The sequence below is a fragment of the Oncorhynchus keta genome, chromosome 9 (assembly GCF_023373465.1).
Source record: "Oncorhynchus keta strain PuntledgeMale-10-30-2019 chromosome 9, Oket_V2, whole genome shotgun sequence".
Lineage (NCBI taxonomy): Eukaryota > Metazoa > Chordata > Actinopteri > Salmoniformes > Salmonidae > Oncorhynchus > Oncorhynchus keta.
This window is the reverse complement of record NC_068429.1, coordinates 45167367-45185900: the sequence shown is the minus strand read 5'-3', so window position 1 is coordinate 45185900 and position 18534 is coordinate 45167367. Positions and strand designations below refer to the sequence as shown.

General features: G+C 41.4%; 1 long non-coding RNA gene across 1 annotated transcript; it reads left to right on the top strand.

Annotated features, from left to right (window-relative positions):
• Positions 1 to 15627: 15627 nt before the first annotated feature.
• On the top strand, positions 15628 to 18334 carry LOC127931907 (uncharacterized). Its single transcript, XR_008143397.1, has 3 exons — positions 15628 to 15703; positions 16194 to 16638; positions 18194 to 18334. It is a non-coding gene; the product is annotated as an uncharacterized LOC127931907 (long non-coding RNA).
• The last annotated feature ends 200 nt before the right edge of the window (positions 18335 to 18534 follow it).

The window sequence follows — 18534 nt, the reverse complement described above, 5'->3', positions numbered from 1 at the left end:
AGGCAGAGAGAGAGGCAGAGAGAGAGAGAGGCAGAGAGAGAGAGAGAGAGAGAGAGAGAGAGAGAGAGAGAGAGAGAGAGAGAGAGAGAGAGGCAGAGAGAGAGAGAGCCAGGGAGAGAGAGGCAGGAGAGAGAGAGAGAGGCAGAGAGAGAGAGAGAGAGAGAGAGAGAGAGAGAGAGAGTCTGGATTATGTTGTGTATTAGAAGTATCATTTCACGGTGCTCAGGCGATTTAAACACATCCACTTCCCTCCCCAACTATAATGGCACGAATAATAAAGGGCCAGCGTAATCATTCCGTTTGGCTTTGATGGAAGTTGTTATGGCCCTGCGGGACGACATCTGGGTTTTTATCTGCTTACAGTGTGATTGAAAAAGGGAAGCATTAGAGACAGGTAAAATTAGGCGATTTGGAGCATTGGTTGGAGGCGGGAGCCATGAGCCTGACACCAAAAAGCCCCCAACATGTAATACTTTAATTAGAACTAAACTATTACCATGGCATTTCTTGGACCTGGGCCTCCCCTTGCAATGAGAGCTAATCAGAAAGAGTTTTAATGAGAATGTGTAGTGTAGTCGTGGTGCCAGCGCGGTCCAAGGGCTTAGGGCCTATTACTAAATATTAATGATTCGCCAGTAAAAATCATTTAAAAGCTTGTCCCAGGAGGCAGGGGAGCTAGCTAGGTTGACACACTGTTTCTCCTTCCTCCTGCACCTTCTTAGACCACATGGCTTTGAATCATTGGCCTCTCTAACCGTGCATTAACAGTTGACCTTGATAGTAGAATGCACCATAGTTTCGCTGTTCTTGGAAAACTGTAACACGCATCCATTATCTTATTGCCATGACCTTCAGTGGAGCATTTTGAGGATGCTGCACAGTCAAGCCCTCATGCTTACTAAAGTATGTTTAAAAATAGTGTTCAGTTTCATCCTGGAGAGTACCATCAGGGTTGACAACAAGATATGATCTGTCAAAATGCCTTTGGTATTCCAGCGCCTCATCTGGTAGTGAATGGGCTGTCGTATTGCCCTGTCTGTTCTGCTCTGTAGGCAGCAGCCAGCTGTGACTTCCATCCCACTCTATGCTAACTGAGGGGTGGCTGGAATAGCTGGGTTGCAGGCCAGTTGAAAGGTGGCTGCTGACCAGGGTCGATATTTATAAAGCGTCTAAGACTAACAAAAGAGTGCTGATCTAGGATCAGGTCCCCGGTGTCAGTATAATCTTATTCATGATAATTTAACCCTCCTGTTGTGTTCCGGTCGAATTGGACCGATTTACAAGTTTCCTCTCTGAAAAATGTAGTTAATTGAATCTGATTGTCAATAGGTTCCATGACTTTGTCCACACAGGGCATCTGAACACACAAAACACATGTGGATGATTTTCATAACATTTTGGGTGTTTTATTTAACTTTTGTACAGCTGTGTTCCTGGTCAAAAATGACGGTCATTAGAAATGAATGGGTGAGACTACAATTAGTGTATAAAATTGAGTTCAAGCACATGCCCATTCATCAGATGGACACACTTGCTCTCCCAGACCCTCCCATGCATGTGTGTTTGAGCACACACACACACACACACACACTAGAATATTTCCCCTACGGGAACCACACCTGTTGACATTCTCACAAATAATCGCAACATTGTTTCAATAATATATAGAACTTTTCTCACAACTCTGGTACAGTATATAAAGCTTTTTTGAGGCCTTGCTCACAATTCATTCTGTGGCAGCACAACGACCAAATGATATACTGTTTGTGAGGCTCTTGATAATATCTTTGATCGTGGCACATGTGAGGAGGAGAGAGGCCAGGAAACTGACAGTGAAGATGCATTAGAGGAGGAAGTGTCAGAAGTTGAAGACAACACAGAATATGATCCAGACCAAGAGACAACCGATGTGGAACAATCCAGTGATGAGGAAGAGGACCCTGCTGAGGTTGTTGTTACATTCCAGTCAGAGAATGGGGATTTGTCCTGGTCTTCATTCCCAACTGAGAGGAGAGGTCGGCTGTCGGCTGAAAATGTTATCAGGATGACCCCAGGGCCAACGAGATACGCCATATCCCGGGATGATGACATAAAATCCTGGCACTATTTAAAAATGTTTTCAAAACAAATGTCCTTGTTAAACTTTGATACAAAGCAGTCTGTGATAAATAGCACAATATGTTTCATCTGAGTATTTGTTATAGTCAAAATAATCCATACATTATGCTTTTTTTCACTCAAAAACGAGTTGTATGAGCTCAGGTCAATGAGGCCTACAGGCCATAAATTAGAACTTCAAAATCTGTATTGTTCACAAGAACTGAAGTTGATAAAAAGATCTAACACAAGATTAGGTGATAATATATGTATTATTATGGATTTATAATCAGCTATAATGGGGCGGTCATTTTGGAAAGGGAACACAGAATGAATGAACATAAAACGAACACAACAGGAGGGTTAAATGGTGCTCCTACTCTGAGACGCTTTATGAGTACAGGCACTGTGGAAAGGCTACTAAGCCTTCATTAGGCAGAGGGATATGACCGTGATCTACCCCCTGTTATGTCTGTCATCTCACATCAACACAGCTCTACAGCCGTTCCATTAGTCCCACTCAATAGGTGTGAAGAATGCCCCCACCACCACCCTCAGAGCCATAAAATGGACAACCAGACAGTTGACAGAGGACCAAACACTTAGATGATCATGTGCTAAATTGGGAATAACTAATCCTGCCAACTACGCCACAAATTGTTGAAGAAAAATGCATCTATCAGCAAGCATAACATCCAAATGTAACAGACCTGTTTCCTAACAACTCATATTCAACATTCCATCTTTAACAACCAATGCCAATAAAGGGTTGATCCTTGAAATAGTAGCTAAAGGAATAATGAAGATACTGGTGCACATGGGAGATGCTTGCTAGTCCAGATGAGAAACTCAGAAGAGATGATAATAAAAAAGTGAAGCTACAGAACCATGACACCTCTTCTCCTGTTATTATGTTCATAAGACAGGAAACAGTAGGTACCACAGCCATTTACTCTCTTACACACAAGACCATCACTGCTGTAATGTAGCATCAAATCCCAGAGGGGCACAATCTTCAAAATGTCAAAAGTAATAGTCCATAACATCAATATTACAGAAAACAGTCAGAAAGTACCATTACAGTACCATTACAGTACCATTACAGTACCATTCGATTAAAATAATGAAATACCCGCTAATATGAATTATTAGCTGTGATACAGAAAGCACTTGCATCACCCTACATTGCATATAATGATCACTTTGAATATATAGAACATTTATATACTCATGAGCACTATGTATAGATAGCCAAAAATGTAAATTGCAGAGGCCAAATTCAGACTATCATTATTCATGTCTCTGGACCTGCAAGGGCCTTTAAACAATACTGTAATTAGAAATTATTATTATTATTTTGGGACTTCATGTACCATTAGCATCTGGCTATGAGGGTTAATTGAAAATGTTATTAAGGTAATGTTTTCTTTGTCTAATGTAGCTTCAAGTCAACCCGGTCTGCGCTGATGAGTGGGTGATTGAGTGGTGGGGGGGGTTGACCCTCTTGGACAATGGAAGTTCTTCTAATCTATATTGACATGGTTGCTTCAGGAGATGGGACTCCATTTTAATCTGCAGTGTTGCTGTGTCTCTGATAATGGAGATTCAGGGAGCAAGGGACACACACACAGGCAGGCAGGCACACAGGCATGCAGGTAGGCAGGCAGGCACGTACACACAAACACAAACACACATACACAGTGATTTCCTACGCTCCTCCAGACCCCAAAACACCCTAGACTGATTTGGTCTACTTTATACCGCCGTCTCTCCTCAACGGAGAAAGTGTCTGTCTCTGTCTCCAGAGGAATGACTAGTTTATCCATGTGTTAAAACATAATGAATGTCCTCTCCCTCCAGGGCCTGAAGTAAAAGCATGACACACATTCATGTCTGGTGAGTGTGTGATCAGCATTCTTACACTGTACATTTGGCTTCAGTAAAAATAAAATGCATTGTTTTCTAAAAAAAAGTTTGTGTTTCTTATTTGTGTAATGAAAGAAAACAGAAAGAGCTTACTTGTATTATTCATCTTAAATAGTATCTAATTGCTTTGCTTCCATTTCTACTTTCTACTTCATTTTTGGGACTTTGTTATAAGCTGCATATTGCGATGTAACCGTGAACAACACTTCATGAATCTAATTTTCCAGCCGCCCCATTGTGTCTAACTTCATCAGCCTATCAAGTCACAGTACATATTAATGGTGTACATAACCATTAGGAGCTGTTATTAACACGGGGACATTTTTGGAATGGTATGCAAACAAAGTATTCACAGAGCAATCTCAATTAGAAATGAGCATTGAAACCCAACCCATTCAATGACACTTAAAGGCACTCTGAGACGTAAACAGGCCTACTGTGTGACGATGATACGGGATACAATCAAATTAGGCTGAACAGACAAGCAATGTGCAAAGACACTGAACTCATTTCAGCTTGATGTACCCTTGCTGCTTCTTATGATTAGGTTTAAAGGATTTTATGAAGCTATCAGTAGTTCCCATTGCTGGGTATGCACAGTAGTGTTGCTGGGGTCACATAACAAGAGCGATAACATTAATACAAACTAATATAAAAATGATCATTATTGAAGTTGTATCAATGACTCAGTTGGACAAATCCAAGCATCAGTACGATCTCTAGAGTATTTGAATCCTTTGTGCTTACACTGTTTCAGAGAGAATCTAAGACAGTATTATAATCTGTATACAGCATGGGGTGGTTTCCCAGACAAAGTTTCATTTGAATCAAGACTAGGCTAATTCTTTCTTAGTCTTTGCCCAACTACAAATGAATTAGTACGAGACTAGGAAGTCCCAGGCTAAGTTAAGTAAGGACTAACCAGTTCATCTTTGTGAAGCCTAATTAGATTACCGATGTACACTTGGTGCTGACCTGAGGATGTTTCAGAAACCAGGGATGGGACACTAACACATAAGCAAGTCACCTAAACCAAACAATGGATGGAAGTAAAATAAAATGTTCAAAAACTCTTAATTAAAAGGAATTGTGTCAAACCACCCAATTATGGAGAACAAACAGCATGATTCATCAACCGAAAACCAGAAAAAGAATAGCCTAGACTTTCATTTGTAATGAATTCAACCCAAATGAAAAAGTAAACAAAAGGATGCTCCAACAACTTCAGGTAAGCTGTTGTATTTTTGTTGGCCCACCTTTACAAATCAGAGTCACCTTGAAATGCTAGCTTTCTTGTGTAACACAACACAGTGGAGACTAAATATATTTTGTGACAGAAATTAACAGTGGCACAAGGATGCCAAAGGTTGGTGTTTTACCCAATATTTCTTTTTATAGCTTACAGTTTATTCGCTCATGCTTTTTATGTGACAGAAAAGTAACACAAGGAATATCATACATCATTTCTAATATAATTTCTTTATGTGACTGACCGGCTCGATTCGGTCCTATGTAGCAGAATTTTAAATTGTGTTTTTACATAGGATAAAAGTAGAGAGTTAGAGCTAGAAAGTGGTATATCATACACTACAGTTGAGGAACAATGTGAAAGTAATTCTGCTTTGAAAGTTGTTCAACTTGTAACCTCACTTTTAAGAAAATGGCCCTTGAATGTTTGGTACCTACTGGAGAGATCTTCTTTGTCGACACCTATTCAGCATCATTCACACCCTCTTAAGCTTTAGCCCCACCCATCTCTTTAAGGATTCACATGTGAGGCTATGTACTAAACAACCAAACATTTCAAGACTAAAGGCTGGCTCATACTACGGGTGTGTTTGTGAATTTAATCTGGAGTACCAGAGTGCGCTCTGGGTGTTGGTAAACTCAGAGCATTGTCAGATTGTCCGTTCATAAATTCAGAGCGTTTCGCTCTCGGAGGGCTCAGAGCTCACACTGGATGCCCTGGTCCGAGGAGTAGGGTTGATCCAAGCATTCTGATCTAACAACAGCACCCAAGCTAAGTGGCTAATGTTGGCTAGCTTGCTAGCTACTTCCAGACACAAATGAGAGAACAGCTCACTCTGACCATTTAACTCGAGGCGAGCAGAGCTGATTAGGCTGTTTTTATGTTATCCAGTGTTGGTGACTGTAACTTTCCTGCTGGCAACAATTTTATTATGCTTTTTTTGCCAACGTTTACTGACACCGGCCATATTCAACAGGTGTTGAGCGATCGTAAATGTGTCAGTTATTCTGCGCTATGGCACACTCAGACAAAAGTGCTCTGAGTACATAGCCAGAGCAAATTTAACAACTACGTCTATCAACAGTTGTCGCAGTGACATCATAAACATTCCATTGAAATAGTTACTTTCATAGTGGTATTTTGTTTCGACATGTAGCTAGCTAGCTAAACAGTTAACCATAATCCCAGCTCAAAACGTTACTACCTTGCATGAATCTGCAGGTAGCTAACCAACCAGGTTCAATGTTAGCTAGCTAACATTAGGCTATTACTAGCAATGCAAATGGCTCTGAGATATGAATAATATCACTACACAGATCATACACGTAACATTAGCTAGCTAGCCAATCAGCTAACATTAGCTAGCTAGCTAACAGTACACCTTAACTTGAAATGAAAGCGACTTTGACAAAAGTTGAAATGTGTAATATTTGAAAATGTATCTAGCTAGACTCTTACCTGTATACATGGATGAGCGTTTCTCCCTCTCTGTCACGGATGTCATGGTTACCTTTAGTTTGAAGATGTCATCTGGATATAGATGTTTTATACAACAGCCTTCTTTGTCTTTTTGACTCTGTCTGCATACTTGCAATTAAACACCAGAATTTTCTCCATCTCCTTAGCTAATCATACTCTAATTCCACTGATTTCAAAACTATGTCTTCCAGAAAGTGGGAAGCAACACTTATGCAGTTCAACTAAGTGATATCTTTCAAAAAGGCACGTTAGAAAGGATTACCTACGCATACTGACCAGCTCATGTTAGACAGAAGAGTCCTTCATGGCAGACCAATCCGAATCCATCTCTCGGTATGTCCAGCCCACTCATTATCTCAACCAATCATGGCTAGTGGGAAGATTGTTGCCTTTTTCTATGGTTAAATCAACTAGGCCCATAATTGAACAATTCTATGTTTTTACAGATGGCATACAAGTTTTTCATTAAGGCAAATGCATTTTGATTGAAAAAAACAAGTTTATATTCAAATGGCGCTACTGTGAAGTGCAACATACACCTAGTTTCCTGAAACGAGTCACATATTGTCTTGTCTTTGTAAGGAAAAACATAAAAGTCTACTTAAAGAAGACAGATGCTGTTGCTCGTAGGGAGCAGTTAATGTACAGCTACAAACTAATTAAAAAGGCAGACTAACAAAACGGAGCACAGAGATATATACACACAAAATCTTTCCCTCAGCCATTACATGCGGAAATGGTCAGAAAAGTTGGGGGACTGGGGCACAGTGAGTGTGACGTCGCTCTTCTTCAGCTCCAGCAGTTTGTAGCATCTGATGGGCTGGGCTTTGTGGACCTGCTCTTGACCTGGACTTGTCGACCGAGATCATTGATAGCCAGCAACCCTTGGAAGGTATCCCCGATGATTACCTTTTTGTACATTTTAAATCGGGGACCGCTCCATTCCTCATTTGGTAGGACACATTCATTCAACATGTTCCATCCCGGACTGCAGGGAATATGTAATGCTGTCAGTCATCTCTTGCACTCCTATAATAAAAATAAGGTAATGAACTTAATTCTTGAAGAAATAATGATCTCCAATGCAGCAATGTAATCATTTTCTAGAGGCAGATGATCACCATAGCTTGGAGGTGGAAAACAGGATTAAGATTAACATCTGCAGCAGTCAGGGGAAAGATTGTCACTAACCTGGGCCTGACGACAAAGACAAAGAGGCTGAGCATGCATGAGAACCTGGCAATGGAATTTCATGAGTGCAAACTAATGTATTGAAAAGGAGAGAATGATATAAAGATGCAAACCTTTATGTTGAGTTGTCTATGAAGGAGGAGGAGAGGAACATGAAGCAGCAGTAGTACCAAATATTGAGATCACAATATTTCCATTTGGGAAGTAAAAACCTTTTGTTACCAATCCATGCTATTGTTTGCTTCAATCACTTGAGCTATCTTTGCAGGCTCGTCCATTTCTGTCATTGTCTTCCTCAACCATGGGAACATCTGGGTCATCCTCATCTTCAATGCGAGGATTCATCAGGTTTGAGGTAATTGTGAAAAACTGCTGTTCCAATCATGACAATGCAGCATCTTCTTGGTTGAAAGTGCAATGTGTTTCTGAGACACTAGAAACTGCTCAGGTCCTAGAGCACTTTATACATTTGTTTAGAACCAGGGACACTTGATGGGAATATGACATCGATCGCTATACAGCCAATGACTCCAGGGAAGTTCCCATATTTATAGAACTCGACCTTGTAGTTGGCTTGGGCGCCAGCATCAGGGAACTTAATGTAATTGTCTTTCAGCTCACATATAGCATTACAGACTTTGAATGATGCTGCATACAGTTGGTTCACTTACACACAAAACTACTGTTTCACGATGGAAGGTTCCAGATGCCAAAAAACTGAAGGTGATCAGTAATTGTAGGGAAGAGAGTGTCTTCCCTAAGAGAGTCAGATGGAAGCCTTGCCTCAAGCAAACAAATTAAATGAGCTACATTTTCTTTATGGAAATAGTCACGAAAATTGATTACTTAGAAGTCATTCGTAGGGTTGATCCTGTCTATAACCACCTTTCTGGATGGTCTTGGTGATGCTCTTTGATCATCATTGAAATAGTCCAGGTAATCCTTTTTCCTCCACTGCCAAGGTCAACCTGGGGACCAACATCCATTAATCTGAAGTTAAACATGCCTCTGGCCGGGTTTCATTTAAGGCTTCACTTAGATCTAGCTTAACTCTATTCGTCCTTTTGGAAATCAGACTTTTTAAATCTAGACTAGGGCAAGTCTGAGACAGTATTGAACCATCTGAGAAATGCCATTTAATTTAGTCCAGTTTAAAAGTGCAAGTTAGTCTAGGATTAGGCTTAATCTGTGTCCGTGAAACCGCCCCTGTGTGTGTACAGAACACATGTGAGTGTGTGCACATGTGACTGTTTACACATCAAATCCCCTTCATTGTAAAATCCACAACCTAATTGTGGACCTTTTGGGCCATGCCAATTTAATTGGTAATTTGGAGTGCTTGTTTACTAGCGTGACAGGAAGACATCCAAGAACCTCATACTGAAAATAAAGCAAGACAACAAGAGTAATGTAAAACAATGTAATGTTAGTATTGTGGGCGTCGCAGGAATCCCTGACATTGTTAAAATCCTCTGCCTACACTTCTCCCTCAGACAGGCAAGGCCTCCTGTAATGAATTTCCTCCTCTTCTTCCGAAGAGGAGAGGCGAAACGGATCAGAGGACCAATACGCGGCGTGGTAATTGTCCATGGTACTTTTTAATACATTAAGGTACACATGAACAAACTAACAAAAACAAGAAATGTGAAAACTCAAAAACAGTCCTATCTGGTGCACACACAGAGACAGGAACAATCACCCACAAACACACAGTGAAACCCAGGCCACCTAAGTATGATTCTCAATCAGAGACAACTAATGACACCTGCCTCTGATTGAGAACCATACTAGGCCGAAACATAGAAATAACCAAAACATAGAAAAACAAACATAGACTGCCCACCCAACTCACGCCCTGACCATACTAACTAAATACAAAACACAGGAAATAAAGGTCAGAACGTGACAGTACCCCCAAAGGTGCGGACTCCGGCCGCAAAACCTTGACCTATAGGGGAGGGTCTGGGTGGGCGTCTGTCCGCGGTGGCGGTTCTGGCGCGGGACGCGGACCCCACTTCACCATTGTCTTAGTCCGCTTTATTGTCCGCCTCCGTGGCCTTCTCACCATGGCAACCCCTCTCAATGACCCCACTGGACAGAGGGGCAGCTCGGGACAGAGGGGCAGAAGCTCTGGACAGAGGGGCAGGGGCTCTGGCGCCTCTGGGCTGAGGGGCTCTGGCGCCTCTGGGCTGAGGGGCTCTGGCGCCTCTGGGCTGAGGGGCTCTGGCGCCTCTGGGCTGAGGGGCTCCGGCAGCGGCGCCGGACAGGCGGGAGGCTCCGGCAGCGGTGCCGGGCAGGCGGGACGCTCCGGCAACGGAGCAGGACGCTCCGGCAGCGGCGCCGGACAGGCGGGACGCTCCGGCAGCGGCGCCGGACAGGCAGGAGCACCTGCAGGGAGGAGACTGAGAGACAGCCTGGTGCGTGGGGCTGCCACAGGAACCACCAGGCTGGGGAGACCTTCAGGAGGCTTGGTGTTAGGAGGAGCCTGAAAGACCGGGCTGTGAGGGAGCACTGGAGCTCTGGTGCGCAACCTTGGCACCACTTCCCCAGGCTGGACAACTACTCTAGCCCGGACCCTCCAGAGTGCAGGCACAGGTTGAACCGGGCTGTGGGTAAGCACGGGAGATCTAGTGCTTACTACACGCACCTCTCCCCTAGGCTCCACTCCCACAGTTGCCCGGTACGAGCGGAGCGCAGGCAGAGGACGCACTGCACCCTCCCAGCGCCCCGGAGACACAGCACGCAGAGCCGGCGCAGGATAACCTGGACCAAGACTGCGTACCGGCGACCAGACCCGCTGAGCAGGCACCATACGCCCTGGCTCAATGCCCACACTCGCATGGCACTCTCGGGGGGCTGCCCTATAGCGCACCGGGCTATGGACACGCACTGGCGACACCGTGCGCTTAACCGCATAACACGGTGCCTGACCAGTAATGCGCTGCTTATCATAAGCACGAGGAGTGAGCTCAGGTCTGCTACCTGGCTTAGTACCACACCTCGTGTGCCCCCCCCCCAAAAAAATTTGGGGCTGCCTCTCGTACCTGTCGCACTGCCGTGCTGGCTCCTCATATTGCCGCCGCTCAGCTTTCGCTGCCTCCAGCTCTGCTTTGGGGCTGCGATTTTCCCCAGCCCGTGCCCAGGGTCCCTCTCCGTTCAGTATCTCCTCCCATGTCCAGGAGTCCTGTGATGGTGGTCTCTGTTGTTGATGCTGCTGCTGTCGTCGCTGTCCTTTACCACGCCGCTTGGTCCGATTTTGGTGGGTGATTCTGTAATGAATTTCCTCCTCTTCTTCCGAAGAGGAGAGGCGAAACGGATCAGAGGACCAATACGCGGCGTGGTAATTGTCCATGGTACTTTTAATACATTAAGGTACACATGAACAAACTAACAAAAACAAGAAATGTGAAAACTCAAAAACAGTCCTATCTGGTGCACACACAGAGACAGGAACAATCACCCACAAACACACAGTGAAACCCAGGCCACCTAAGTATGATTCTCAATCAGAGACAACTAATGACACCTGCCTCTGATTGAGAACCATACTAGGCCGAAACATAGAAATAACCAAAACATAGAAAAACAAACATAGACTGCCCACCCAACTCACGCCCTGACCATACTAACTAAATACAAAACACAGGAAATAAAGGTCAGAACGTGACACCTCCATTGAACAGTGACACATTATTATTAGTGGTGTTTGGGTCAGTTTGTTTGACTAACTTGGTGGATACTGGGTTAATGTATCTTTCTCAGAGTGATCCACTGTACAAACCAAGATGGTGGAACAAAACTGGGTAACACTTTATTTGGATGGTCTGTGAATCATTTACAGATGGACTCGCTACGTACTGTACTATCAGTAACATGTCAACTAACTACAGTGCCTTCAGAAAGTATTAACACCCCTTGAATATTTTTACATTTTGTTGTGTTACAGCCTAAATTTAAAATGTTTTAAATTAAGATTTTGTGTCACTGGCCTACACACAATAATGTCAAAATGGATTTATGTTTTTAGACATTTGTACATTCTAATTAGAAATGAAAAGCTGAAATGTCTTGAGTCAATAAGTATTCAACCCCTTTGCTTAACAAGGCACATAATAAGTTGCATGGGATCACTCTGTGTGCAATAATGAAGGACTACCTCCTCTCTGTACCCCACAGATACAACTATCTGTAAGGTCCCTCAGTCGAGCAGTGAATTTCAAACACAGATTCAACAACAAAGACCAGAGAGGTTTTCCAATGCCTCACAACGAAGGGCACCTTCTGGTAGATGTGTAAAACATTTTTTTAAAGCAGACATTGAGTATCCCTTTGAGCATGGTGAAGCTATTAATTACACTTTGGACGGTGTATCAATACACACGGTCACTACAAAGATACGTGTCCTTACTAAATCAATTGCCTGAGGGGAAGGAAACCACTCAGGATTTCACCATGAGGCCAATGGTGACTTCAAAACAGTTACAGAGTTTATTGTCTGTGATAGGCGAAACTGAGGATGGATCAACAACATTGTAGTTACTCCACAATACTAACCTAAATGACAGATTGAAAGAAGGAAGCCTGTACAGAATAAAAAATATTCCAAAACATGCACCCTGTTTGCAATAAGGCACTAAAGTAAAACTGCAAGAAATATGGCAAAGAAATTAAAAATATGTCCTGAATACAACGCCTTATGTTTGGGGTAAATTCACCGTCTTCATATTTTCAAGCATGGTGGAGGCTGCATCATGTTATGGATATGCTTGTCATCGGCAAAGACTAGGACATTTTTGATGAAAAGAAACATAATAGCGCTAAGAACAGGAAAAACCATCGACGAAAACCTAGTTATGTCTGCTTTCCAACAGACACTGGGAGACAACTCCATCTTTCAAATATAATAAAATGTTTAGCAGATATTGCGGGTGTAGTGAAATGTGTAGTGCTTGTGTTTCTAGCTCCAACAGTGCAGTAATATCTAACAATTCACAAAAATACACACAATACACACAACCTAAAAGTAAAATAATGGAATTAAGGAATATATAAATATTAGGATGAGCAATGTCTGAGTGGCATAGACTAAAATACAGTAGAATAGAGTACAGTATATACATATGAGATGAGAAAAAAAGATGTAAACATTATTAAAGTGCTAGTGTTCCATTATTATAATGGTCAGTGATTTCAAGTCTATGTACGTATATGAGGCAGCAGCCTCTAAGGTGCAGGGTTACGTAACCGGGTGCCATCAACTCTGATGGCATTGAGATAGAAGCTGTTTTTCAGTCTCTCAGTGCCAGCTGTGATGCACCTGTACTGACCTCACCTTCTGGATGATAGCGGGGTGAACAGGCAGTGGCTCGGGTGTTTGTTGTCCTTGATGATCTTTATGGCCTTCCTGGGACATTGAGTGCTGTAGGTGTCCTGGAGGGCTGGTAGTTTGCCCCCGGTGATGCGTTGGGCAGACCTCACTACCCTCTGGAGAGCTTTGTGGTTGCGGGCGGTGAAGTTTCCATACAAGGCGGTGATACAGCCCGACTGGTTTTTGGTGCCAAACTAGATTTCTTCAGACTCCTGAGGTAGAAGAGGTGCTGTTTGACCTTCTTCACCGCACTGTTTGTGTAGGTGGATAATTTCAGATCATCAGTGATGTGTTTGCCGAGGAACTTGAAGCTTTCCACCTTCTCCATTGCAGTCCTGTCAATGTGGATAGGGGCATGCTCCCTCTGCTGTTTGCTGAAGTCCACGATCAGCTCCTTTGTTTTGTCGACATTGAGTGAGAGGTTATTTTCCTGGCACCACACTCCCAGAGCCCTGACCTCCTCTCTGTAACTGTGTCGTCCTTGTTGGTAATCAGGCCTATTTCTGTTGTGTCCTCTGCAAACTTGATAATTGAGTTGGAGACATGTGTGGCCATCTAGTCATGGGTGAATAGGGTGTATCAGAGGGGGCTGAGCACACACCCTTGTGGGTCACCAATTTGTAAGTCGCTCTGGATAAGAGCGTCTGCTAAATGACTTAAATGTAAATGTAAATGTCCTGGTTCAGCAAAGTGGCCCCCTGTATTGGACAAAAAAATGAATGGCATGTCATTGGCATCGGACAAACCATATACACATTGGCCAATACCACCCAATTCGGCGTTGATTCATCAAAGTGTATTGCAAATGCCATATGGTAATTGCCAGTTGTAACACTTTAAAATTCAACAGGGGCAAATGCGCTCCCACCGGGGTTTTCATATTGGATATGTAACCCAAATTAATGTCCAAAAGTAAAATTTTGAAAAAATGAACTTTTTTCAAAAACTTATCACCCCTTAAAAAGTGCTTTCTGGACGTTTTCGAAATTCTTTCGATTTTTTTGTCAATTACACATGTGTAAGAACTGTATGAATATACTTTTGTCCAATTTTTATTATCATAATTTTTTTAATTTTTTTTATATGCGCATAAGGAATATGTTTTGTCCAATTCCAATATGATTTCATAGGAAGTCAAAAGTCAAAAGTCAAAAATGTCAAAATTTTGTAAAAAACTTCACACACCCATAAAAAAGTGCTTTCTGGACCGTTTTTCGAAATTCTTTCGATTTTTTGTCAATTACACATGTGTAAGAACTGTATGAATATACTTTTGTCCAATTTTATTATCATAATTTTTTTTTTTTTACATGCGCATAAGGAATATGTTTTGTCCAATTCCAATATGATTTCATAGGAAGTCAAAAGTCAAAAGTCAAAAATGTCAAAATTTTGTAAAAAACTTCACACACCCTTAAAAAAGTGCTTTCTGGACCGTTTTTTGAAATTCTTTCAATTTTTTTGTCAATTACACATGTGTAAGAACTGTATGAATATACTTTTGTCCAATTTTATTATCATAATTTTTTATTTTTTTTTACATGCGCATAAGGAATATTTTTGTGGGCCAAATTCCAATATGATTTCATAGGAAGTCAAAAGTCAAAAATCAAAAATTTTGTCAAAATTTTGTAAAAAGTTGTTCCTTTCCATCACCCTTAAAAAGTTGACTTCATCATGGACCATTTTGTGATGTTTTTTTCACTATATAATCATATTGCAATGCATTTGCAATATTTTTAAGAACTGTATGAATATACTTGCTTGCAATTTTATTATCAGGATTTTTTATCCATCATTTTTTGATTTCATTGTCCGTTAGGTGATTTTTTGGAAGATCATATTGCAAATGCACGTGCATTGAAATTTGAACTGGTAACCCAAAATCCTGCAAAATGCAAAATTGACTGGTCATTCTGATGAACTCTGATGGAACACAGGATGGCCGGGCAGTGATAGTTGTTCATTTCCATCACTCGTTGTGTTGACTTCATCATGTCCATTTTGTGATGTTTTTTCACTATAGAATCATATTGCAAGTGCACGTGCATTTGCAATATGTTTCAATGTGCATTTACCATATGAAATTTGACCTTACTCAAAAATGCAAAATTGACTGGTCTGATGGACACAGGATGGCCGAGCAGTGATAGTTGTACATTTCCATCACTCGTTGTGTTGATTTCATCATGTCCATTAGGTGATGTTTTTACACTATAGAATCATATTGCAAGTGCGCGCGCATTTGCAATATGTTTCAATGTGCATTTACCATATGAAATTTGAAATGCTCAAAAATGCAAAATTGACTGGTCTGATGAACACAGGATGGCTGAGCAGTGATAGTTGTACATTTCCATCACTCGTTGTGTTGATTTCATCATGTCCATTAGGTGATGTTTTTACACTATAGAATCATATTGCACTGCGCATTTGCAATATGTTCAATGGGCAGGTACCATGTGCATTTACCATATGAAATTTGAATCCTGCAAAAATGCAAAATTGACTGGTCTGATGGACACAGGATGGCCGAGCAGTGATAGTTGTACATTTCCATCACTCGTTGTGTTGATTTCATCATGTCCATTAGGTGATGTTTTTCACTATAGAATCATATTGCAAATGCACGTGCATTGTTGTGCAACTGGTAACCCAAAAAAAATAAAAATATACAGGATGACTCCTTTATTGTAAATCGGCCATCTGTTTATGGGGGCAGTCAGTGCTTTTGGACTGTTTAAAATATTCTGATGGATGCATGTTGTGGAACTGGTGATTGAAAATTCCATCACCTGGGAACACAGTCATTCTGATGGCCAGGAGGCAGTGATAGTTGTACATTTCCATCACTCGTTGTGTTGATTTCATCATGTCCATTAGGTGATGTTTTTACACTATAGAATCATATTGCAAGTGCGCGCGCATTTGCAATATGTTTCAATGTGCATTTACCATATGAAATTTGACATGCTCAAAAATGCAAAATTGACTGGTCTGATGGACACAGGATGGCCGAGCAGTGATAGTTGTACATTTCCATCACTCGTTGTGTTGATTTCATCATGTCCATTAGGTGATGTTTTTTCACTATAGAATCATATTGCAAGTGCGCGCGCATTTGCAATATGTTTCAATGTGCATTTACCATATGAAATTTGACATGCTCAAAAATGCAAAATTGACTGGTCTGATGAACACAGGATGGCTGAGCAGTGATAGTTGTACATTTCCATCACCTGTTGTGTTGATTTCATCATGTCCATTTGTTTATGTTTTCTCACTTTTGCAAAGTCACTGTGCATTTGCAATATGGTTCAATGGGCAGGTACCATCACGAATTTGTCATGCTATAAAATCCTGCAGGAATGCGAAATTGACTGGTCTGATGAACACAGGATGGCGAGCAGTGATAGTTGTACATTTCCATCACCTGTTGATTTGATTTCATCATGTCCATTAGGTGATGTTTTTTCACTATAGAATCATGTGCAAATGCACGTGCATTGTTGTGCAACTGGTAACCCAAAAATTAAAATATGGTTGTAAATGCATTTTGCAGGTCATTCTGATATTAATGCTCGCTATGGGAACACAGGATGGCCGGGCAGTGATAGTTGTACATTTCCATCACTCTGTGTTGATTTCATCATGTCCATTAGGTGATGTTTTTACACTATAGAATCATATTGCAAGTGCGCGCGCATTTGCAATATGTTTCAATGTGCATTACCATATGAAATTTGACATGCTCAAAAATGCAAAATTGACTGGTCTGATGGACACAGGATGGCCGAGCAGTGATAGTTGTACATTTCCATCACTCGTTGTGTTGATTTCATCATGTCCATTAGGTGATGTTTTTCACTATAGAATCATATTGCAAGTGCGCGCGCATTTGCAATATGTTTCAATGTGCATTTACCATATGAAATTTGACATGCTCAAAAATGCAAAATTGACTGGTCTGATGGACACAGGATGGCTGAGCAGTGATAGTTGTACATTTCCATCACCTGTTGTGTTGATTTCATCATGTCCATTTGTTTATGTTTTTCTCACTTTTGCAAAGTCACTGTGCATTTGCAATATGGTTCAATGGGCAGGTACCATCATGAAATTTGTCATGCTATTTGTCATGCTATAAAAATCCTGCAGGAAAATTGACTGGTCTGATGGACACAGGATGGCCGAGCAGTGATAGTTGTACATTTCCATCACTCGTTGTGTTGATTTCATCATGTCCATTAGGTGATGTTTTTCACTATAGAATCATATTGCAAGTGCACGTGCATTGTTTGCAATATGTTTCAAAATTTAAAATATATGAAATTTGACATGCTCAAAATGCAAAATTGACTGGTCTGATGAACACAGGATGGCTGAGCAGTGATAGTTGTACATTTCCATCACCTGTTGTGTTGATTTCATCATGTCCATTTGTTTATGTTTTTCACTTTTGCAAAGTGCTGTGCATTTGCAATATGGTTCAATGGGCATTTACCATCATGAAATTTGTCATGCTCAAAAATGCAGGAATGTGAAATTGACTGGTCTGATGAACACAGGATGGCGAGCAGTGATAGTTGTACATTTCCATCACTGTTGTGTTGATTTCATCATGTCCATTAGGTGATGTTTTTCACTATAGAATCATATTGCAAGTGCGCGCGCATTTGCAATATGTTTCAATGTGCATTTACCATATGAAATTTGACATGCTCAAAAATGCAAAATTGACTGGTCTGATGAACACAGGATGGCTGAGCAGTGATAGTTGTACATTTCCATCACCTGTTGTGTTGATTTCATCATGTCCATTAGGTGATGTTTTCTCACTTTTGCAAAGTCACTGTGCATTTGCAATATGGTTCAATGGGCAGGTACCATCACGAATTTGTCATGCTATAAAAATCCTGCAGGAATGTGAAATTGACTGGTCTGATGAACACAGGATGGCCGAGCAGTGATAGTTGTACATTTCCATCACTCGTTGTGTTGATTTCATCATGTCCATTAGGTGATGTTTTTCACTATAGAATCATATTGCAAATGCGCGTGCATTGTTGTGTTTCAACTGTGTAATTTAAAAATAAAAATATGGTTGAAATGCATTTCGGTCATTCTGATATTAATGACTGGTATGATGGGAACACAGGATGGCCGGCAGTGATAGTTGTACATTTCCATCACTCGTTGTGTTGATTTCATCATGTCCATTAGG